Here is a 25,971-nt window from a genome sequence, read left to right on the forward strand (position 1 = left end):
TAAAGCCTCAGGGATGTATTTTCTTCCTTGAGTGAACTCAGAAACCTCAATGGAAAAATCAGTGGATCCCTCGCATGTAATCTTGGAAAGATTCTTCCACAGGAATATATTCACATGGGATTTTTCAAGGAGCCTAAAGGAATTAAGTGCCTTGTTTATATATATGTGCAAAACTGCATTGTCAATCAGTACTTTCATCCCACAGCTGTTAGAGAAGATAGCAAAGCTCTTCTTTGATGCATAGATGCCCTGTAACTTAAATCACAGTTTGGGAGAACACATATGTCAGTCGGGCTTGGCTGATCAAATTACTGACTACACTGGCTCCACATGCATATTGCCTTTTTAAAGTTGTTATCAGGCAAACAAAAACTCCTCTCCCTTTTTTTTTTTTTGTGGCCTCTCCCTTTTTATCTCATTTTGCAAAGTGAGAATGAAAGGTGAGGACTGTAAGAGAGAAGTTCACTTGGAGATCAGCAGTGCTTGGAGTTGGCACTGGATACTTTTTTGCTCTGCTAATGTTTTTTAATAGAATACAAATCAGTAATACCTTGCACATGCTGGATTAGTAAAGCAGCAGTGCACAGTGCTGCCAGAACAATCTCTTCTATGTGATTCTCTTGTTTCAATCCCTCCTCTGTTTGCTCTGATATTGCCAAGCCTGAAATACTGACAATGCTGGGGAGTAGGAAGGGGGAGGTGGAAAAGGAGATAGGGGAGTACAAAAAAAAAATATATATATATATATATATATAAAATAAAAAACACAAAACACTAAAAAACTAAGAGTGATTCTGAGAAGCTGATACAGTACAGAGAGATCTTTAGTCCCCAAATGATTTAAGTCGCACTGTAAAGATCCATATAAAATGTGCTGTTTCCATTTACATGAGCGGGAAATGATGTTTTGCTGCTGTTCCATCTCTTTTCTGTCCTTTTCCTCTGTTCTTCTCCTCCCCCTACTCATTTCATTAGTGTCTGATTGTCTGAAGGACTTGCAAGCTAATAGGTGTGCATGAGACTAGCACTGACAAGCACAAGTAACTGGCCTTTTCATTTTTTCTTTTGAGTGCATGTGGATTAGCTGTCACTCTTTCTGGTATTTATACCGCTGGCACTGATGAAGACATTAGGCTTGCTGCCTGAAAGCCTGTCCATTTAGGAAAGGGGTTTTTTGGTTGGGTGGTTGGTTGGTTGGTGTTTGTTTTTAAGTGTTTTTTTTTTTATGTTTTTTGTTTTCCTAATACTGTAAAAAAAGTACTGGTTTCTACTAATAAACTAAGGAGCAAACAAGAGCCTCAGCAATTACAGCACAAACGAAAATCCAAAGATAATTTATAGTGCTGTGTCCTTCCACTATTGTGCTGCTGGATGGGTGAATTATTCAACTCCAACTCAGCTATGAACCAGAAAGCATTTTCCATTAGGCCCTACAGAAAGTAGGTTTTTTGCATTTGGACAGTTCCAGGAAGGAGGCAGGATGCTGGGGCTCCTATGAACTAGCCAAAATATGTGTATTTACACAGGGGGCTTCTTGAATGACATAGATCTTGTTGTACAGCTCAATATATCTTACAGAATCCAGTCCATTCTGTAAATATTTGGAAGGAATACCTGACCGCACTGTGCTAATTTTGGATTTATCTCAGGCTACTCTCAGTGTCCAGTCTAAGCTGTTGGTTTAAGTTGTCTCCAAAGTAATAGTTTTTGTTTTCTGTTGATGGCAGCTACACAATGCAATGCAATCCAATATGTGCATGTTTACAAGTAGGTGGTTATCTCAGTAAGTATCTATATAGAAGCAGTCATAGATCATTGATAAATGTAAGAATAAATTTTTCCATATCTAATTATCAGTCATGTTTAATGTGTAGCTAACTTGATTTATTTTTAAAGGGTCTATTACAATTCAGGATTTTTCATGCATCAGCAAAATGAAGCAGGTTAACTCTCTGTACTAAAATGAGATATGTTGATGTATCAGATTGTTTAATCACATGCCTAATTTTAAGAGCAAAAACAGTCTCATGTCCTATGCCCTTAAAAGAAAAGGGAGTACTGAAGAATTTATTTGGCTTGCAGTGGTAAACTAACATAATTTTCTTTCACAGAATCACAGAATCATTGAGGTTGGAAGGGAGCACTTGAGATCATCCAGTCCAACCCCTCTGCTCAAGCAGGGTCAGCTGGAGCAGGCTGCCCAGGACCATGTCCAGTCAGATTTTGCATATCTCCACAGACGAAAACTCCACAGCCTCTCTGGGCAATCTCTTCCAATCTTTGCAGAAACTTCCATTGCTATCAATTGTTAAATAATGTAGTGCAGCATGTGGTAAGAGTGAAGCTAGGATATAAGCAGTTTTTTTCAAACTTAAGAAATAATGCTTTCAAATTCATGCAAGATGACTTGACAGAAACTAAACATTAAACAAAGACCCAAACCTACATATCTGAACCTCACTTTGCTCTCAAAAAAAGATATTATAAAGTATAATGGAAGTGCAGATCATTGTGGGTTTTTTTTTTTTTGTTTGTTTGTTTTTCACTGTCTATATTTCCTATGTTTTTGGAACTTGGTTGGTAGACATAGTAGCTCCAAACAAACCTTTCAAAATAAAATGTGTGGCTTAGAATGGGAGAGGGTTTTTACCTGTGTGAAGTTAGTTTTCTCTTTTTTTTTTTTCCCCCTAGTATTTACATTGGTTCTTCACATACCATATTTCTGTCACGTATGGGAATAAACAATGCATATGAACTTCCTTACTAATGTGTGCAATATAACTGGTTCTTTGATGGCAAGCAATTTTACTTATCCTTCAATTCCTATGGACATTTAGGAACATTGTATGGATTTGTAACATTCCGCAGAGGTTGTAGGCCCATGAAATATATCCACAAACATTTTTATATTACAGATATGTGAGCTATATTATTCTTGTAGTAAATAATAAAATACAATTCAATTGAAAATCATTTAATTAATGATAATTTTAGGTTATTCTTTGTGCATGAATGTGGCAAGGAGAAAACTGATGACAAAATATACATGGAACTTTGCTAGATTTTATGAGAAATGTGTCTTTTGTGAGAAATGAGAACAAAACATATATATGCTAAAGAGAAATATGCTAAAACCAAAGAATGAAGTGTTCATTTGGGCAGTAAGTCTTATAGCCAGAAGAACAGATGATAAAATCTTTGCTGAAATGAAATATGTAGTGACAACACTAGATCTATAAAATTTGCTTTGCAACAGCCAACTAAACTATGTGACAAGAAGAAAGAACCAACAGAAAAAGTGGAATTGCTAAGAGAAACAAAACCAGAAGTCTTAGAAACCAGGAAATGTTTTTTCTCTCTAAAAGGGACAAAGGTGAACTAGCAAGTGTGTCTAAAGCAGGGACTTTATTATGTTCATACCAATTCTTTCAGCATTATGCAAGTGATCCAGAACACATGGAGAGTGAGAGGATAACCACAGAGGGAGTTTGTGGCATGATGCCAGCTATGAGACAAGCAATCCCAGATCTAAAGGCACCAGCACAACTACAGGAGTCTGTGGAAGTACAAGGAATTCTTTACAGTAGAAGTAAAATAGAAGTACTACTTCTAACAGCTGCTGAATAGTACTGGTTGAAGGCTTACTGAGGCATTGGGCAGGATAAAATGTTAGAGAAACTAGCTAGACTGTGGCTTGTGGATGGTAGCAGAAATGCCAGCTGCAGGCTGTAGAAAAAGCCAGTCTGTGAATCTGTGTGAGTGAATCTTCCTTAAAAGAAGGAAGAGGGAGGACTTCTTGGGCACAAAGCTTGTTGGAGTGCAAGACTTTATTGAGGAGTAAAGGAAAACCTGCTTGTTTTTTTCTTCTTTTTTTTTTCTGTATTCATGGAAAGAGGACTTACTGTTAACAAATTAATTACAATTGAAACACTTTTTTTTTTCGTGAAATGCAAAATAAATGGAAAGGATCATTCCCTCTCTTGACCATTCTCAGGTCTTTCAAGTAACCTTCAGCCCTTAACAATGGATTGCCACTGTCTGTAATCACTTTGGGTTGAAAGCAACAGGAACATCAACATAAATATTCAAAATCACAGGTAGTCTTGAAAGCTGCTCTCTAGCTACCCAAGTGCTGTGTCACAAAACAAAGAGGATTCACCCCCACTTTCTCCATTCAGAAGTATGGAGCAATTTAAGCTTCCCAAACTCACAGCATTTTGTGAGGAAAGATCCAGCTAACAAATTCCTACACGATCAAAGCAAAGCCAGTAAGTACTTTCACTGCCGTACCTTTGATACTTTGTACACTGTAATAACACATCTCCCATTTTCTCTCAGAAGTATTTGATAGGTTATGTGAAGCTTCAGCCTGGTAAAGGGGCAATACTCTTGAGGTGGCTACGTGTATAAACAAACCTGTCTTGGGCCTACATTTATTGCCTGGATGTTTACCTTGCCTTGTATGTTTAGCGAAAGGATGACCAAAGTTTTTTTCCTTCTAGGATTGCTTGGTTAGGTAACAGCCACTAATTCAGTCATGTTCTCATTCAGTGTGTGAATTCAGTGAAAATACTCAGTTCCTGTTAGTGACAGCCATTATTTTTTCCACCATATATCAAAGGAAGAGTAATCTTGAGTTCCGGAACCTTATTTGACCTCTCTTAAAAAGAGACTCTTTAAAAAGTAAAGGGCTTCTCATTAGATATTTTCATCTGGGATGTGTATTGTTTATGTTTTTTATATTTATGCTTACTTGACTGAAAGTTTACTGCAGATAAATAATTGCAAAATGTTTTCCACTTATTGTACATTCTTCTAGCACATAAGGCACAATTTATATTTTAAGATTGACTCCAGAGAGGAGGAAAGAAATGCTTTCTTGTCATCATTTTCCTGTCTTTCCCATTTCTGCCTTTTTCTTTTTTCTTTTTTTTTTCTTTTTTTCACCCCATAGGCTTATCTGAAATTTATCATACACTTTAGGAGCTGTTTCCTCAAAACAGCTGCTCTTAATAGCTATTCTTGTTAGCCATTCCAAACAAGGTTAGTCTAAACATTAGTCTTGATTCAGTTTATCTTCTTTCAAAGTAAACTTTGTTGCAGCGGGTTCAGTGAATCTGACTTTTATGCCACCTGTGCTTCTCAGATAAATGATTCTCTTTTGGGAGAGTCGTGCAGTGAAAGATGCCTTTCAAATTTCATGATTTCCAAGATATTGACAGGTAGAACTACTCATGCAGAACAGTCATTCTGTCAACTTATGAGGTAAATTAGGGATATGAAATGATCTCTAGTTGTTCCTAAAAGGAAGCCAGGGAAGCCAGTACCAAGGACGTTCATATAATAAATCTAATCTGGAGCTCAGAGACCATGTTCCACAGTGGACATTGTTGTTAACAGTGTTTTTTGAACTGAAGTTTTCTCTGGTTTAACTGCTGTATCAGATTAAGAACTTGTGGCAGAAGCAATTCTGTGCTGAAATCCTTCCTGTCAGACTTCTCTACGTGAGTTAGCTATTGATGATATTGCTATGATAGACTCATGCACAACATTTCTTATAAGTTGTTATTTTCTAAGATTGTATTTCTGTCTAAAGTCAGTATCACTTCTTCTTGAGGGGAGCAGTTTAGTTATGCATCAGAAGATAAACACAGAACATCTTTGGAAGGCAGAGTCTTTCCTCTACCAGAATAACACAGTGCTCTTCCATAACCCCTCACACGTCACTCAAAACTTTCCTTTAAAGTGCCCAGCTTCAGTCTGTCCTTTAGCTAGCGTGACTACAGGCATTTGAACTTATGTTTTTCAGAAAGTGTTGTCATATACCATTTTATTTTTCATGAGATTACAAGACCAAAAATTATTCTCATCATTGAGAATTTAGAATATTTCCTATAGAAAATTACCTCCTTACAAAGTCCAGAGAAGGATTTTCCTTCTCCCAAGTAAATTTTGTTGTTGTTGTTGTTCAAGTAAGTAGTGATTCTTCTGGATTTTCATTTTTGTTGTTGGTGGTGGTTTTTTTTTTGGGGGGGAGGAGGTGGAAGGGGGAAATTTTCAAAGACAGAAGGGTGAATTCTGTCTGTGAGAGAAAATCAGTGAGGCCTCTGTCTCTCAATAGTTTTCACTGAAAGTTGATGTTTCGAGTGAATAAGCTTATGAGTCTCCTCCACGTCTTTGAAAATCTTTCACATGATTAATTCCTTGTGCATCCATCTCCTTGGCACTGCTGCTTTTCAAACCTTTATAGAAACACTCATTTGAACGTGGAGGAAATATGTGCTCTATAGTCAACTCCTAATTGTCCTACTGGGCCCATCTCATTAAATCTAATGTCTTATTATCCATATATATCTTAGCCTACAAACATATAACATGACCTTCAGCTGCTAACTAAACTGCTACTAACTGTACAAGATCAGATTTCACTGCATCTTGCACAAGAGATCTTCAGGGGAAAAGTAACTTATCTAAAAAAAAAAGGGTTTTAATGATTGAGTAGATAACCCTGATCTCAGTGAGCCACAGGTTCAAAGCACCTGATGTATACTATCATCTCACCATTTTTCTGAAACAAAGACTTGGGTTTCATACCACTTCTCACCATCAATGTAATTTTCCCAAAAATTGGTGAACAAAGGATATGAGCTTTCTCTTCAGACATCAGAACATTTGGACTAACATGTAATTAACTCGATTGTCATTCTGCTTCTTCAGACATGAAACCAGTGACTGGGTCCCATATTTTCCATGGTCTTAGCAATCATAAAACAGTGAAAATTATGAAGTGTTTGCTGGTGGAAGAAAGTTCCTCCACAGGATGAACAGTAGTCTCAAAAGTCTTTGTGGACAGCAGCAGAAAAAATTGCATCCTGGGCCTGGCCATATAAATGCTCACTATAGGTATTTGCACAAATACCGTACTTTCATTAAATGGTATTCTGACAGTTCTGTGTGTGGCTTCTGGAGATTTAAAATATGTAAAATTATGTTTTAGGAAAAATCTGACTTTTTATTAAATACCTACTAATAAATAGTAAATCACTCCTCCAAATGACATATTAAAGATGATACTGTCCCTTTACACAAGTGACAGAATAACAGAGCTGGAAAAATACCATCATTGTGACTAAGAATTCTGTTCCAAAACATAAATTTAAACATCTGAAATGCCACGCTATTTAAAAAATTGCATGTTGATAATGTGGTAATCTAGGCTAACAGCACAACTATTAACAACAGGTTTTATTTCTTTATATATATATACATACTCATACATACACATATATAAACACAACAGCTGTCAAAATGAAAACAAAATGAAGCAGTCAAATATAAAATTGATGAGTACACACAAGGAGTTAGTGAAAAAACTATTCATAAACCTGACTCACTTTGGTTGAGGAATAATGATTTAAGATATGACATTAAAACTGAAATATTTTCTTTTGCTCTTGAATCAATTAGTCAAAGCATACTGTTAAAAGACAAACACACCACTCATTAAAAATAATGCTTCAGGAAGGAAATATTTTCCTTCCCTCTCAGCATTATATGTAATACTGTCAGATGACAAAGGGATGGTCAATGAAGTCTTATAGTAGTTGGTTTGTTAATTCCTTCTGTGGTACTTGAAATGCCAGAGACTCGTAGTCATACAGAAGAGAACTGTGTGAAGCTGGACTAACATTAACTGGATTTGGCCATATATTTACTATGGACTACTTCTTCCTCTATGGTGACTAGGTCAGGCACTTGCAGAAATCCTCAACGCTTTATTATACAGTAATCCTCAGGGATGACATGGCACTTTTTTTTTTCTTTACCTCTTTGCTTAGTTACATATAAAGGTAAGAACTGCCTCTGTCAAAAGCTATATATTATAGAGGGAACTTAAAAAAGTATTCAGAAATGGGTAGGGGGAAGAGTCTGCTAGAAATGCAGAAATGTGAATGAAACATTTCCTACAGTGGATACATTGTACCAGGCTTCTTGAACTCAGTAAAGTAGGAAATGTTCCTAAAATAGCATGTAAAGCTTAACAGATACAATTGGTCCAATTCCGATGTGACATAAAAGGGAACAGACAGAGGGAGCAAGCAACACTGTCTTGTGATCATGCTAGAGAGTCTAAGATGGTATCACTTACATAGCAAAGTGATTGGAAAACAGAGCTGAAACAGGAAAATTGACTTGGGAGAAGAGAAAAGCAGAGCATAATACATGATTCTTACTGGTTTTGGAGAGGCAGATGGGAAAGAAAATAAGCTCTATATAGGCAAGGGGCAGAGCCTTGAAATATTTGACTGTTCAGTGAGTACCTCTGTGGGTTATATCAACTTTGGCTTTACACAAAGCCAAATTCAATTGCATGGTCTCATGGACCAAATTTGGCTCATGGGCTACCATGTGAAGAAACCTGGCACAAAGATGTGAAAATGTGCCTGTGCACTGCGGATGTGAAGATGTTTGTGGTGCCAGTCAGAGCTGCAGATAGGTGCAATTGACTTTGCAAATCACCTTACACTTTTGCTGAGGAAGAAATACGTCTTTTCTCTACAACGCTCTGGAGCTGGGATATACAAGTACTTACATTGCTTTCAGACTTACTCATGCATGACACAAATTGCAAGTTTTACTCCACCTAAGTTATGAACCAATAAATTATATAGACTTAAAAAGAAAAATAAAATCTGAATGTGTCTTCAAAGATAAGAAAAATATTTGTTAAAGTATTACGTTAATTAATGTTATGCAAATAATGTATGGTAATGAAACAGAACAGTAAGAATGAAAGGAAATGTAACAGGTGAGCGTGAAAGTCTTGGAAAAGTATGTCCTTTGTAAATGTGAGACTTATCAAAGGCAAATAGAGAAACTGTGGGTTCAATGGAAGTTCTATTTTTTTTTTCTTCAGTATATGTATGTCAATGGAAACATTAGTACCAGTAAACATAAAGAAAATTATTCATATTGTAACTTAAATTGTTAAAACTTGAAGTATTTCTTACAAAATTAAAAGAACTGATTGAAAAATTATTATATAGATATCTTGTTCTTAATCTCAGCTGTATAGCTTTCATTACCATGCTTCAACAATGCATGGAGGGATCTTTCATTTGGTACACTATTGCCTCTCACAGGGTGAATTAAATCTTCCTGTGGTGGATGTTGCCTGTTACTGGATGGAAACATTTATTAGGTCTAGTATGTAGTGCTCCAACAGACAATGAAAAAGATAAACAATTGATTGCAATCAAAAGAAAAAACAAAAACATTGCACAGTGTTACTTATTGGCATAGTTATTAATCCAAGGAGGATATAAAAATTCACTTTCAATGCATGTGCAGCTGTACAAGTGTCTATGCATTTCGAAATCAATATAAGTGCCTGTGTATATAATCAATAGCACATCTCCCATAAAAACTGTCCAAATAAGTTTCTACCAATACACTTGTAGCATCAGAAGTCACATTCCTAAACAGTATCACATGTTAATTTCTTCACAAGTAAAATTTATCGAGTAGTTCATGAAAAGCATTTACTGTATAGTGACTTATAAATTGATTCTGGCATTTACATTAATGTAGCACTGCAAAATGTCCTTGATTTGCTTTGCCTTGAGTATCTGGGAGATGGACTGGGACAAACCATATATTTTGTAGAATTCTAAATATGTGTTGCTTCGTATTTGTAGCCATCAGATGCTATGAGTCAAAGCATAGTTCTTTCTCCTGTGTCCATAAAGATACTCAAAGAAGCAGCAGCCAAACAGAGAGGCACTTGTCTTCTTGCTGTCCTGGTTCAGAAATGCTAGCTTTGCAGTTGACAAGCCCTCCTGAAGCTATTCAGCAAGCACATGCTTGCACCAAAATACGAGAGTTTTGTTACTCTATATATGAGGAGTTAAAGACAATATGTGAGGTGATGAGTCTTGAATGATAAAGTAAAATGGTAGCACTAGAGCATCAAGAGATGAATTCCCAGGCCATGTGTTTTAAACTGAGCTTGACATTGTGAATGAATTTAAGCAAGGGGCCTGAGGGGACCAATGCCAGGCACAATTAGACTGCTTTGGATTATGGGGCTATGTTGTACTGCATATGAAATTCATTCAGAGCTCTGTGAAATGGTAAGAGGAATCTTGTTTTTAAGCTTGATATTGAATGAGAAACTAGACTGCCTGCTTGTGGGTAAAACTGACAGTGTGTTCTCAGATGAAGGTTTTGTTTGGGTTTCTATGTGACATTCTGCCTCAGTAAGAAAGAAGAGTTTCTTCCCCCAGCACAAGTGATGGCTTGGTACTAACAATACAAGACAAAACCTTCATGGTAGTTATTCAGCTCTAGAACTCATCAAAATTTGTAATTTCCACTTCACCAGAAATTGTTATTCCAATATTTTCCTTTCCAAAACAGAATAAAACGCCAAGTAACAATTCTTTCTCTGAAACCAAGCAGATGGGAGATAGGATATCCAAGTGGTATTTGGATAATGCCCTTAAAAATATGCTTTAACTTTTGGTTAGCCCTGAATTAGTCAAGCAGTTGGACTTGAAAATCTTTGTAGTCCCTTCCAACTGAACTATTCTATTATATTCCATTCTATTTTAAAATAGTCTGTAGAGATAATAATGTAAATAAATATTTAATCTTTTTCTGTTCATGACCAACTCTCGTTTTTGTATGTATGTGTCATTGTATGTTGTTCCACAGAAGTGTTTTGAGGAGCTGACCTCTTTCTACACATATTAATTTGAGTAAAGAATGTGAGTGTGGAAATCTGAACCTATCCCATCTCAATCATGTATAATTCAGTTTATCTCATGCCAGTCTTTACTGGAACTCTTTTACTGACTCCAGTGGAACCAGCACTGATATCTGAATTTCCTAAGTTTTCAGAATTAAATGACAGTCCAAGAGCAATACTCCTCCTCCTTCTGTTCCATTAATGGACTAATACACTGATTTTGAATCCATGATTTGGAAAATGAATCACAGATTAAGTGGGATATGATTTTTTATTTTTTTTACAGGCAGGAATTAGAAGTATAGCAGTGGGAGCGTGCTCTGAATGAATTGTTTATATTGCCTGCCAACAATTACTTGTATTTGCAATTCACTATTACTGATATTGATAAATTAGAATTATATATTGAAAAATGGCATGACATCTGTTTTATGGAGGCAGAGGAATGTTGATGTGAAAGCCCCTTCTAACAAAAAAACAATTGATTTACATGTGCAAACACTTTTATAGTTTTGCCAAACAACATAAAAGTGTTATTCTGGATTTACCATCAGGAAATAAAACTTAGATTGAAGTAAGGTTTTAATAATGGCAGAAAATCCCAGTGCTTTTCATGTCACAAATAAAAAAATACACATCCCAATAAACATGAAGCCTTAAAGTTTTAGTACTACCTTGTATACAGAATTAAGAATTTTATTTACTCTAGCTAACTCTTCTCTGTGTTACTGCCACCAGAAAATGAAGAAGAATCACCATTCCCTTTATTGTCTTTGTTATATTTTAATGGCAATTGTTGATAGAAACAGACTTCACCATAGCCTTTTAAATGTGCCTGTAGGAGCTCAGTTCTGAATTCTTCTTGTTGCCACCTCTCTGTCTTGAACCTTCAGTGAGGTTTTAACTCAGTAAAGATTCAGCTCACAGTTTGGGGCAGTTTCAGAACACACCGATTTTACAGTGTTCAGGTCTCAGAAGCATAATCCTGAATACCCAGTTGAGTCAAGTTATGTTTATTGACTTTTGAAATACAGATGAAAAAAGTTGTTTTTTTTTTTTTTATTTCCTTTTTCTTTTTTTCCTCACTTTAAAATGGCATATCTGTGGCCAAATCCTACTTCTCCTGCTAATTTGATTCATCTCATCAACTTTTATGGGGAAAAGCAAACCAGGTTTGGCCAGTGGGCACATGATGTTGAAAACCCGACAATTCCAACTTTATCATGCTTCACATTTTTGCATGAATGTAGTCTGCAGGGCAGACTTTTTTTTTCCAGCCAATTTTTGTCATCCACCATTGCTTTTAGCCTCATACAGTCCATTTTTGTTTCTTTTAAAGACTAATTCATCTCTCTCAGTTCTGGCACTGGCTCCTGCTTTAGCTCATTTTGTGACAGATGAAGGTGATGTAGCCAGTACCTTTTTCAGAAGCAAGACTCCTTGTTCAGTGTGATTCTTGTTTCTCTCTCTGTGGAAAACAAAATCTACTTACAAGCATCTTCAAAGGAAGACAAAGCCCTCTCTTCCTTCTCCTCACCATTAATATAAAAGAGAACATCCGAGTGGAGTGAGAGGTTCTTGGGAGAAGATAAAGGATGATTCTACTAAAAATATTCAACCTCTTTTTTTTTCCCCCTCTAAATCAGGTTGTATGAAAACATGTTTTTCTTTCTAAAAGGCAAATGTGATGATTGTCTAATCTAGAATTAAAATAATTCTAAGCATTTTAGACACATGTTGGACAGACAAAGAGGAAAGCATGTTACCCAACATGTGAACATATGCAGGTGAGAAGATGCGATCTGGTGATCTCTGCCTACTAAGGGGCTCATCAAATTTAGCATGCAAATCAGCATAGTATAGTTGTTAACACTGATGAGGATCACCTCTTCTCTTGGAAGCTGCAAAATGGAGTTAAAATACAGTATTTAAAGTTACCTTTATAAATAACATTGAAAGCTGTTTTTCTATCCTGGTGCAGCAAAACATTTTTAGTGGTAAGTGATGGAAAGGAGAACATAGTGTTTATCCTACCACCTCTGCTGCATTTTTTTTTTCATTCTGGGACTAGACAGTAGCCTATATCCTGCTTTCTTCTCTGTCTCTTAACGCAGAGAAGGAAAAAGGAACACTTCTCTGGTGTTTCTTTTCCTGAGTTCTAGGAGGAAGGAATCACATCAGTCCATGGAAGAAAGGTGGAATTCAATTTGAGGCAAAAGTCAGGTGTTGGCTTAGAAAGTATGAAATTAAGTGATTTGGGATGAGGAAAAGCAGGGGTTTATGTTCTAGGGCACTGTGTTATCTGATATAAGGACTGGTAACCAAAAAATTTTATTTGGAACTGCAATATAGCAATATTGTGTGGTCTGAAAACCCAGTAAGAGCTAGCAGACAGGAAAATCAGTCCAGAGGAAATGTCTTAATATCTCAGGTATTAGGCTTGTGCTTTCTGGACTCAGACACATGGTTTTTGATAACTGTGACAGGTTAACCCATTGTTTTACTTAATCCTCAGATTGCCAGAGAAGGGGAGTGCTGAAGAAAAAACATAGTCAAACAACTGATGGGGGGAACAGAGAGAGTTTGTCTTCCAGATCTGGAGAAATTTTGAACTCCCAGCCAGTTTTCGTATTATGTATGGTCATTTCTTGTTGTGCAGCAAGTCTGGGTAAAATTGTGCTAGAAACTGTAAAGAACTAGCTCAGGACTGGGGGAAACAGTGTTCTCACTCAGACTGTTTACTTCATCTGATGCTCTGGTTTATGAGTGTAATGGAGGATTGACTTTATCATGTTGGAAAACCTGGAAAGTAAATTGAAATCCCATACGAAATGTCAGGGTACTGAGTTACAAACAGGCCAGTTTGAAGTCGAAGTTTAAATGCTGTAGATTTCTGTGCATGTATAGGTAGGACCTGTCCTGCTTTTCAAATTAGCTCCCCCAGGTACGTTGGAAAAAGGAGCGGACCTAAAGTGTTTTAGGGTTTATACAAATCAGAATTTGATCAAGTTGGTATTGTAGTTGTGAATCTAGGAATCTTTTAAAATTCACAGCACAGGTCCTAGGTGATTCATTTCTTAGGTGGTTTTTTGGAAGTAAAATACTTAGAAATATTGCACATTAGCCATGCATAAGATTTTATATGCTTTCATTTCAGGTCTGATAAACTGATTTGTATATGATCTGAGCACTCCCATTGTTTTAAAGTAATCATCCCTGGTTATCAATTTGCCTTTTTTGTCACTTTAAAAGCAACCCTATTCCCAAACAAAAATAACAATTCTCTTATCTTCTGGGGTAACACGCAAATGAACTGCTGACTCATAAGTGCTTGTGTTTTGCAGATTGCCAGCCTGAGAGAAAAAGAGAGAGACTGTAATATTCTTTAGCTTTTGAATTTTGTGGATGTCACTTGCTAATATTTATGTGAGGTTTATGTCAGTGAAGGAGTCAGTATTTTATCCTCTAGGCCTTCCACTTAAAAAATTAACTTGTGCTTAATTGTTGTATGCTTCCATTATTGCAATGTAAATGGAATTTAAAAGCCTTTTGACAAAAAGATGCTCCTTGGGGTATTTTAAATACAGTAGCTGTGGAGCACTCTGTATTTTTATTTTCTGTATTTTATATTCATAGAGATTGAAAAATCAACTTCAGTTAGGGTCGCAGGATAATAACATCAGTTCTGTTCTTCTCCAAAGTTTGATTTTCTATTTGTGTTTAAGAAGCTGACAACCATATCTGAAACTCATTGATTATCTGCTTATAATAGCTCATCATCTTGACGGAACAGATCAACAAGCCTTTTTCACTTTGTTGGATGTATTCCAAATAGCAGCAACATAGGGCCAAAGGTATTTGAAATTTAATCAGAATAATTATAATCTGGTTCATTTAATCAGGAAAAAAAAATGAAGATGTATTTAAAGAATAATTTGTGTTCTACTTAAATGGATCCTGATTTTAGATAGAATGAATTGTTTGATTGAATAAAATTTGTTTCTTTGTCATGGAATATACTGAGATTTTTATGTAGAAAGAACTGAGTCCTTTCAAGAGTCTGCATTTGATCACAAAAGAGTGAAATGATACTTCAAAATGGATCTGACAAATAAGATATTTGTATCTGAACAGGCCCACTGAGTTACCTCTGATTTTTGAAGGACTTTCTAAAAGCAAAGGAGAAAGGAATTTAATGCTTTGCCATTTATTTTAGGAAGCAAGTGTTTGAGCCATGTGCTGTGAATGACTCAGATCTGGATGTTTGAATTTCTTATCAATATTTTGACAGAAAGGATGTAATACACAATCTTAAAATCAGTTTAAGTGTTGGGCCAGGATACCTGTGAATATGGCTCAAAGATGCGTTTCATCCTACTGTCACTTGGTTATGGTACATGAGTGCATCAAAAAGCAGCTGTGAAATTTCAGTCTAACAGAAAAAATATTTTGCCTGATGAAATAATAATTTTAGTGCTCAGTCCTCTAATGTTAGTAATGTGTCACCATTGTGTACAAATTTAGAGAAATTTTAATACCAGTATTTCTACCCCAAATAAGCATTTGGAACTTAGGAAATAATGGCTGAAATGAAACCAGTAGGCATTCTGATATCGATGCCAATGGAGATGGAGTTTGGGTCTGAATATTATGGTTATTCACACTGTAGCCATCTTGGCATGGCTGAATAACTTAGCTCCTCTACAACTCATGTGACAATGAAAATGAACTAACCAGATCTTTGCTGTGCTGGACCACTATTACAGCATCATGCTCCGAGAATCCTACCAAGAAAAGGCATGTGAGCTTATCTTTCAGTTTTACATGAGCCAACTTCCCTTTAGAGCCTTTCAGTTAAAAGATAGAAAGAAATATTTATCAAAGGCTACTGATAAAATCTACACTTTTTTAAAAAAAATTATTATTATTATTTTAAAATAGGAAAAGGTACAACTTCCCTTCTGGCAAAAAGATGTAAAATGTGAATTTTAAGAAAAAAAAATCTTGCTGCACAGCAGGTTTAGACAGGCAGCTACAGTTGGGGCCTTAAGGCATTCTGTGGCTTCCCTGTGGTAAGCCATGGATCTCATTTATAAAGCCAGGAGAATTCCCACTGTTGCTGTAATCATATGCATGATCCTTCTTCCATCTCAGTGCTCCCAGCATCAGTTAAAAAGAAAAATAGGCCAAATGTTGGTTGTTGTTATGTAGTCAGCTATTCAAAAATATAGGAACTTGGTATATTTTGCAGGATTTATCTTTTTTTCCTAAGACAGAGAATTAAGCTTTTTGTCAGAAATCTAGAAAGAGAGAGAGAGAGAGAGAAAGAAAGAAAAGAAAGAAAGAAAAGAAAGAAAGAAAGAAAGAAAGAAAGAGAGAGAAAGAAAAGAAAGAAAGAAAGAAAGAAAAAGAAAGAAAGAAAGAAAAAGAAAGAAAGAAAAAGAAAGAAAAAAAGGAAGGAAGGAAGGAAGGAAGGAAGGAAGGAAGGAAGGAAGGAAGGAAGGAAGGAAGGAAGGAAGGAAGGAAGGAAAGAGATGCAATAAGCTGGTGAATGTTATCATCATTCAGACATGGCAGTATAAACATCAGAATTTATTTCTGGTGAGATTTTTCAGGTAAAGTATTCCCATTCTCCCATGAACTCTAGTTTTCCACATACAGGAAATCCTTTTAAAAAAGGTCTCACTACATTCCACGGTCTTTGGTATGGAGCTTGGTGACTTCCTGTCCAAAGTCTGAGCCTGCTTCTCTTCTATTAACAGACCTTGACGGACTCATTTCAACATGTCCCTTTGATTCCTTTTATTCTTCTGATACACAGCAAATGTATGTCAGTGAGTTTCACAGGTCAGTTAAGTTTTGTTGGTAAAAATAGTTTGGCTTCTTTCAAGCTATCCCTTTGAAAATTTGATTTGATATCCCCTCCTTCCTATATTGTGAAAAAGATTGAGTATGTGTTCCATACTTACCTTCTTTGGGTGTTTCATGACGCAGTAAACCTCTGCCTTCTCCCTTTCTGTCTTCTATCATTTATTTTTCATTGTTAAAAGAGTGCTAGTCTGCTGCTTCTTGCCCTCTGCGGAAGCTGTTTCAGAAATTCCATTGTGCCTGCTGCCCTCCCGTGTAGAAGCAGGGAAAAACCTAGAGTGGAAGGAACCTCTGGAGATCACCTGAACCCACCAGCAGTTGAGAGCCAGGTTTTGAACTAGGTTACCCATCGCCCCCCCCAAAAAAAACAAGTCCTGAATATTTCAAGCAAGGGAGACACTGCCACTTCTCTGGACAAGCTACTCCAAAGTTTTGTTGTTCTCACAGTGAATAACATTTTAGTATTTGCAGATGCAATTTCTTTTTGAAGCTCCTTATGCCCTTTGATTCTTATCCTGCATTGTGTCCTTGTGAAAAGAGTACCTCCATCTCCTCCATAACTTTGGGAGAATGTGATTAGACTCTGTCTTGCCCCTTCTCTTCTTTAGTTTGAGCAAGCTGAATTCCTTCAACCTTTCACCACACATCAAGGTCTTCAACTCTTTAATTATCTTGAGGGCCCTCCACTGGATCATATCCAGCATTTCACTGTGTCTTTTGTACTGGACGTTGAAAACTGGATATGTTATTCTAGGTGTGACCTAACAAATGCCAAGTAGAATGAAACAGTGTCAATCTTTATCTGTTGGTTTTACTCATGCTGATGCAGTCCAGGCTCCATTTTTTTTTCTTTTTCTTTTTTTTCTTTGCTACAAGGATGCACTTCCAACTTATGTGTAACTTATTCTCCACTGGGACTCCCAGGTCCTTTCTAGGTGAGATATACCCAAGCCAGTAAATCCCTGTGCTGCTGCTTGGGAATATTCCCTCCCAGATGCAGGACGTTACAATTGTCTTTGTTAAAACTCATTCATTTTGTGTTCACCCAGTCTTCCAGCCTGTTGAGGTCTCTGTGGTGTAGTGTATGATATATGTGTTGTCAAGTCTTGCTCCATTCTTTCTCACAGAGTGGGGAGCAGAACTGTGTGCATCAGTGAAAGTATGGGTCCAGGCTAGTTCTGCACAATAGCATAATGAAGACTAATTATTATTATTATTAGTAGTAGTAGTATTACTATAATAATAATAATAATTATTATTATATCAATAATACTATTGATATATTAATATGTTGCATGATTGTTATTATTTCTCTGTTGCTTTGATGACTGTCAGTAGTGTTATATATGTCTTTTTGACCACCTGTGCAGATCCGTCTGGATCTTTTCACAGAACTGTCTGGTGATTCTGAGGTTTGTTTCTTCAACAACATATCTAGGTCAGACACACAGGTGTGTTTTAATAGTTAGAGGATATTTTCTTCTTTCCATATATTCCTTTGACTGTATCAACAATATCATCTATTGTTTTATTGTCTAGTTTTTCGACTTGGAAAAGAGACAAGTGAGATGGGGTGTATTTAAATTAGTTAAATACAAAAAGTTAATGTTAAACAAGAACAAGTATTTAGTGTTTCTCACAATGCAAGAAGCAGGAGTTGTCAAAAGAAGTTGCAGAAAATTAAAATATAAGGAAATACTTTCTTTCTAAAATATTTTAGATGATAAAACTAAGCATGATTTGGATATAAATTTGAAAAATTTATTTTGAAGTGATCTCTCAAGACTAAGTAAGGGCAAAACAGTCCGGACTTAGGAAGTCCCCAAACCATTGAACTAAAATTTCTTAAATTTCTTTACTTAAATGATTTTTTTTTCCCCATCCATATCTGTTATTAGCTGTTGTTAAAGATAGAGTATTGGACTATATGCTGTGACCCAGTACAATCATTTGTAAGGATCTTATGTTACAGTTATGAAGAAATCCTTCATCAAGTGCTCAGTTGATCTGAATAATTCTTTAGCATCTACCTCCTTTTTTTTTTTTTTTTTTTTTTTTTTTTTAAGGCTCTCAGAGATTCAGATGTTGTTCTTACTTCTTACCTCTAAAACATAGCTCTGGTATTTCAACATCTAATCTATTTTAAAGCAAATCATGGTGAGAAAGTCCATTGCAAATATCCAAACAAAAGTGCACAGAACTTTGTTGGAAAGATTTGTAAGCAACAGCTCCTATACAAGTACCTGTAGGCATAGCAGGACAAACCAAGTCGGTGACCAGGATATGGAGCAAGCTTTTCCAAATTCCCTGAACTCTGAGATGAAGAATCGATATATAATAATAATTATAATAATTATTATAATAATTATAATATATAATATAAGATATATTATATAAATATTATAATATATAATTATAGTAATTATTATAATTATTATTAGTACTATTCTTATTATTATTATTTAATAAATGCTGGAGGAGAGTCCACAGGCTGTATTTCTGAGCAGTGTGTGGCTGAAAACAGAAATAACTAATGATGGTTACATGACTTTATGTTTTATTCTAGAGATGTTACACATAGCGATAAGATGAGCGGAAATGGTGTCAAGTTGTACCAGGGGAGGTTGGGGTTAGATATTAGGAGAAATTTCTTTAATGAACCCTTTAATGAAAGGGTTGTGCAGCATTGGGATAGGCTGCCCAGCAAAGTGGTTGAGTCAGCATCCCTGGAGGTCTTCAAGAAACATGTAGATTTAAAACTTAGTAGCATGGTAGTGGACTTCAGTACTAGGTTAAAGGTTGGACTAGATGATCTTAGACGTCTTTTCCAACCTGAATGATTCTATGATTCTATAGCAAATTTACATCCTGTGTCTTCCTTTTCTGTTTACACAGAGCACCACTACATTTTTTTAAACTGTCTTGTCTTTTCCCAGGTTCATTCTCTTGTTTTATAGATATTTGTTTCTCATCCTTTGGCATGCTTTCCTATTAAGAGGGTTTCAGTTGTAGAAATTTTGATGCTAGAATTTCTTGCAAATTGTTATATTTTCTTGTTTCACTAGCAAAACAGGGAAGTACAACCTTGGTCTGAATATGTTGCAGTTAGTTCTGGGATGCAGATTGAAGAGTCTTTATGGTTTGGGATTGAGATATTCTCTCTCACCTGCTTCCTCATCTGCTTTGCTAGCAAAGAGGGTGGAGATGAGATCAAACACTTTCAGCATGTACTGCCACTGAAGAAAACACTTCTGTCCTCTTTCCACCCCCCTGTTTTATTGACTTGCTTCAGCCCTATGTTACCACAAGTGTTTCTGGGAGGAACTGGCCTGGGTTAAAACCACAAAGGCAGCCAGAACAGGAAGGTCCCAGACTACTTTTGGTAGCAGCATCTGTGCCATCTTAAAGTGTTAAAACTATAGCTCAAACAGGCTTTATTTCCTAATATTTGCAACTCCAATGAACAGCTTTTACATTTCCAAAGGGCTACATAACAGGGTACTCACATATATATATGTCAAAACTGGTCCCTTGAATTGGTACTGTACATCTACATCTGTTATTTTTTGGTTTCCTTTTCTGACCTTTGATAAGGAAATAAAAAAGGGGTCTTTAACAGTAAAGCATGTAAGACCTCAAAAAGCAGTGTATAAGAGGTTAATTTGTAATTCGTTTCCCCATGAAACTGCTTGAATGTTCCCCATTGAGCTACTTGTTAGTGTAGAAGTCAGCTTCTTACTAAATAAAGTGGTATCAGTAAGTGCTTGTTAGCTGAAGAGATGGCCTGTAACTGCACATTTAAGTTAATTTTAGCAACTATTCAGACAAGTTCTCACCTCCTCCCCTTCACAAATATCTTCTAATTCCCTAGGAAAAAGGCTGTAAAAAAATGAAAAGGATGTTTCCAATTAGTGTGGCTTTCACATATTTAAATTCTGTGTCTCTCTGCCAGATAATTGAATAAAATGAGATACATTCTTTTGATCTTTGTAGAGATGATCTAGGCTGTAGATATTGTTTCATTATACAGTTCATGTTGACATAGATAGTATTATGCCACTTATAGCTTCTTTGGCATGGCTCTGGAATCGAGTGTTCAGCAGTGATTAATGACCAAGAGTACACAGACCTACTGTTGAGCTTAGGATCGCTCTAATCTCTGCTCCTGTTCTTTCTTTCATTTCCAGCATTTGTAAATGTGGCTTCTGTGAATACAGCTTTCCTGGGACTTGTACTACAGTTTGTACTGCCAGCAGTTATCATAGTGGTAGCACAGAGCTAATGATCATTAAAATATCAATTGTCTTATTTCTTACTTGTTATTTTATCTTTTCCTTTTTATTTAGAATTCAACACAGAAAATACTTTTAAACCTGCACTAGGCTTTTTTCAGTCCTTGCACACTGTACAATCAATTAATACCTTTTGATATGTTATGCCGATTAAGTGATATGTGTGTTAACATAAATATTTAATTGTTAAAGGAGAGATCACTTTGTCCTAAAGCTTTAATTAAATTAGATGCTTTTCAGATGATTGCCAAGATGAAACAGTCCATTATGAACATTTGCCACTGCAGGAGATTTCTGCTTATTGAAAGACAAAAGGGTAATTTGATCTAGGATTGTTGCAAACTGTATGAGTCCTTCATACTGATAAGGAATTCTCCCTCTTTTAACCTTGCTATGTACCATAGTAATGAATTTATGAATCTTTAAAGTCAGTCACATCACTAAAGTGGAGATATAGTGTTAGCACTGTCAAGTAAATGATAAGGATGAAAATACATTTACATAACAGTTAAAAAGATCAGAGACAATACCAATTTGTCAATAGTTCTTATTGCTTTTAAAAGGAAAACTAACATGATAAAAGTAGGCACGTGAATCTTTATTGTATACCAACTAGAATTTGAATAGTTCCAATGACGTAGTCTTAAGATGGCAAGCTGGAGATTTAGACAAACAAAATATCCTTGACATTGGGCTGCTGAGGCACCTGAACTGTACATCCTATGAGATACCTCTGTGATAATACAAAATCCAAGTGTTCCATTACCAACCCAAAATGTTCTGGTTTGGGGCAAAATATTCCTTTTTGCAGTTTTGCCTAATTATCTGAACATCTTCCACAGATCAGAATCCTGTCTTCTGATCTGCTGTAGACTCTGTAGTCATGTGTACATCTACTGAAAACACGTCACAGCAGTTCCCTTCAAAATGTAGTACAGCTATGCATAATGCATGATAAGACTAGAGAGATGTGCTATGTGAATCACAGTTTTAATGTCCTAGTTTTCTAGATATTATTATCTGTTCACTGAGTTTTTAAAGGAGCTCTGATTAAGAATCACGTCAGCTATGACAAGCCATAAAACTGAGCAATACTTTTAGTAAGAACCCAAAAAATACTCTCTCTGAATACATTTCAATGTATACATCAGTTTTGGGGAACCTGATTCTGATTTTGCAGAGGGAAGAGGAATGTATCAATAGAATCCTATTCACTGTAAGCATACTGCCACCACAGATTTAGGGCAAAGAAATTCAAAGCACAATAGGTTTTCTATTTGTGTCTGACATGGCAGTTCTTCTTTAAATGGTTGGTCTGTATTTGCTTCTTTGTAGTTGTTGACTAGGTCTTCAGCAGAGAGGATACAAAAACTCAGCCCTCCTTGCCACCTTAGGACATACTGGTAAGTAGCTGAATGCCCGTTTCGACTTGAAGTCTTATCTGCCTCCTTATCTGTGAAACTAAGTATCAAATAGAAAGCTCAGCTTCACACCTGAGTACAATCCTGTTGTGGGAGAAGTGGAACTGGATGGACCCTCTTAGATTACCTGAAATATTTTCCTTCCCCAGTATCATATTTTGTTATGAGGAGTCTAAATTTTAATGTCATTCTTACATAGGCTCCAGCCTTGTAGACATTTCAGCCTTAGTGGCTTAATGTCGGGAGTAGACACCTTGACATAGTCAAGACTGTGTCTGATGCTAAGGTTATGTCCACACAGTGAGAGAAGTCATATCTCAGATTAAAATGGAAGTGAAAATCAAACAACTTGATATATCTGCAGGAATATTGGAAAGGGTTCTCTATGTAGAGAGGCTGACGACAGTTGGTTTGTCTTGTAAGGAGAAAATGAGGACAAGAAGTGACCTCACAGCTCTCTATAACTTTCTGAGGAGGGGAAGGGGAGAGGAGCTGATGGTCTCTGCTCCCTGGTCACCTGTGACAGGACACATATGAATGGCATAAAAGCTGCACCAGGGGAGGTTCACTGGGCATCAAGAAAAAACTCTATACTGTTAGTGTAAACCGTAACAAGCTTCCTAGAGAGGTGGTTGATGCCCCAAGCCTGTCAGTGTTCAAAAAACATTTGGACAATATCCTCACTGATGTGCTTTAACTTTTGGTGAGCCCTGAAGTGGTCAGGCAGTTGGGTTTAGATTATCTTTGTAGGTCTCTTCCAACCAGACTGGTGAATTCTAAGAATGGGAGATGCTCTTCTGTTTTGCTGAAAGGCAAGATTTGACTGCTTAGACAGCAATGAGGGATTTCTGTTGTTCTTGGGGTCTTCTCCAAGGAGACAGTGAAGGAACAGATCTGTAGAAGTGCTTTTAGAGTGCCAGGCATGGAACAAGCCTGAAATGAATTCTCTTAGGTACCAGGATAATTCTGCTGTCATGATATTTTCTTTAATGAAAACTGTATTTATTGAGCAGTATATTATTGACTATTTATTGAGCAAAAAAACAAAATTCGTTAGTTTCTGTATTTTTATAGTTGATGGTAACTGCAAAAGAGAAAAAAGAAAGCAGTACAAAACTGTTTTACATTCGTTGAAAGACTGAGAATTGATTCTGTTTTATTTAAGATTTTTTAGTATCATTAAGTAGTAAAATAGAGAAGGTGTTATCTGGCTGAGTGCTTTACCATCCACTAGGAAGGCAGCTGATAAATCTCTATTGAAAAATCATTTGAAAATCTAATATATGGGATGAGTGATTGCTGGGTTATGAATGTTCATTGTTCACTTTTCTAGCTGTATTTTATTGCTCAATTGGGGATAGTAAAAGGAGAAAAGGACTGGTGGAAGTTCAGGAGCCTGAGGATCAACATGAGGTTCAGGTTGAGAAAATGGGAGGAAATCAAACCCTCCCCCCTTGAGGGGAAATACATAGGTGATCTTATAGATGTAAGCAGAGAGTTAGGATGGTCTCTGCATAACCAGCAAGGAAGAGATGTGGACTTTGCCTGCATTCAAGGCTGACTTTTCAGACTGAAATTATTACAATTTGGCATGCATTGGCTGAAAGAAGGGCAATTAACAAGTCACAAGACAGGCTACAAAACAGTTTATTATTATTTTATTTTACTTTTCAAAAAAGAGATTGAGGGCTCGAGAGTAGTGTATATCTAAATCATTTGCCCGGCCCAAAAAGCATGAACAGACAAACCAGTTATTTCCCCATCCGCACTGGATCTCAGTGGGTGACAAGACCCAGCTGCAGCCTGGACATATGAGATTGGCAACCAGAGGGATGGGAGCTGTTCTTGGGACACTCCTGACCAGCAAGGGGATAGGGAGTGCCCAGGGGAATGTGAAGGGATCAGCAAAAAGCAGGAACTGCTTAAAGCCCAGTATCTCATTGAAAAGCATGGGCCTTGATGCCCATTTCTCTGCCCTTGCCAAGTGGAAATGACAAGAGCAAGAGTTAAGGAAATCCTGCTCCTTGTCTCCTGCCTGCTTTCCTTCCTTCTGCTGCCCCTATCCATGCCTGCTGTCACTAGTAGGAGTATGGATGGAAGACAAGGGATGTCCATTCCGTCGAGGAGGTGAACCTCACATATCAATAGCAACTGTGTGGCTGTTTTTTTCAGGGAAACTGTGAGAAATGGGATCTGAGCTGAGCTAAGGTGTCCCAGAGTAGTCTTTGACTCTATGTGTAGACAGAACCAAGTGGGACAGTCTGCAGAGAATGCTGGTCATGGCCACTGAAATGCAATTAACTTGAACATCTGTGTGACAGCTGACTTCAGCTGTTGACTTGAGGCATCCACCTTTACAGAGGTTCCCTGCCCATATAGTGTGAAAGGCTGTGTGGGATCTGCAGTTGCTTCTGATGCCTTCTGCCAGTAGAGAGGCAGGCATGTTGCACTCTATGATTTGTACTACTTTGCTTTCTCTCTTCCCATTTCTTCATTCCTCTCTTTGCTGGTGATGCCCCCATTCCTCAGCTGAGGAAAGGGTTTGGCAAAATGAATGTCAGAGTTGGTGTGGATTCAGTGAGCTGTCCTTACTGGCTTCAGACTGGCTGAAAATGTGCTACCCAGGTGAAATTCTGCACGGGCTCATGGCCTTCTTCCTTATGCCATGTTCTCCTGGGGCTGCACAAAAAAGTATAAGTAAGCACACAGTACACTTAGCTGGTTGCTAAATCTAATGCCAAGCATCTTGCACTGTGAAATTGTGCAGTGTGGGGAAGGCACAGTGTTTGCCACATTTTAAGAAAAATATCCTTTAAGTTAGAACTTGAGCCTGCTGAAACAAGTGACTTCTGTGAGAATGGGCTTGTGATCTTGAAGCACTCATGCCATATCGTGAGTTGGAGCAACCTGAATAAAATCAAGAATATGACTTTGGAGAAAGGATATTCAGTTTGTATAAATGTTATTCTTGCACAAGCAATTTGGTACCACATTGATGGGATTTTGTGCATACAGTCTCTGCGTATAACGGCACATGCAAATTCTTTGTTTGCAAATTTGGAAGTCAGCTGAAAATTGAGCCTTAAGCAAATTTCTTTGTAGTTATGTACTTAAAAATCTCTAATGTCCTGTATAATGCAGTGAAGAAGCTCAGGCAGAACATTGATCTGCACTGACAGCATTTGTTTTTTTGCTTTGCTTTTTTTTTTTTATAGTTATTTTTATGCTGGCCCTGTGATTCAGTGAAGAGGGTGAGATGTTTGTACTAGTACACAGGAAACCCTTGAACATGGAAAATAGTACTTACTAAAACAGATCACGTTCCCGAGAGGGAAACAGCAAAATTACATGAGATTCATAGAATAAGGAATAACTAAAATTGCCCAATTATTTAAACTGAAGTATTTTTCTATCAATATAAGATCTTGCTGAGCTTCCGGAGCATAATTCAGAATAGGCATTTTGCCTGCAGTTCACGATATAAATATTTTATATGATCTCGCACACTATTAGAATAATAGAGGTAGTGTTATTTAATCCACTCCTGGCAAAGAAGATGCTTGCCAGAATGCATAAACCACTCAAGGAACTCTTTTTGTTGTAGTTGAAATGAGTTGGTAGAATGATTTATCTGAAGTTA

General features: G+C 36.8%; 2 protein-coding genes across 6 annotated transcripts in view; one reads left to right on the plus strand and one right to left on the minus strand.

Moving 5' to 3' along the window:
* The window catches only part of MOCOS (molybdenum cofactor sulfurase), an 884,654-nt gene that overhangs the window by 427,822 nt on the left and 430,861 nt on the right, over positions 1–25,971 (minus strand). The gene's annotated exons all lie outside the window — the stretch shown is intronic.
* Positions 1–25,971, plus strand: part of LOC308191072 (poly(rC)-binding protein 3-like) — a 521,260-nt gene that overhangs the window by 72,011 nt on the left and 423,278 nt on the right. For 3 of the 4 annotated variants that reach the window (XM_080583073.1, XM_080583075.1, XM_080583072.1), the window contains exons 1-2: positions 21,151–21,226; positions 22,246–22,313. The exons of the other annotated variant lie outside the window; for it this stretch is intronic. The gene's annotated coding sequence lies outside the window, so the exon portion shown is untranslated. Of the gene's footprint in view, positions 1–21,150; positions 21,227–22,245; positions 22,314–25,971 lie in introns of those variants that run through there. 4 annotated transcript variants of the gene reach the window in all.

This window comes from Anser brachyrhynchus (assembly GCF_964034855.1).
Source record: "Anser brachyrhynchus genome assembly, chromosome: 2".
Classification (NCBI taxonomy): Eukaryota; Metazoa; Chordata; class Aves; order Anseriformes; family Anatidae; genus Anser; species Anser brachyrhynchus.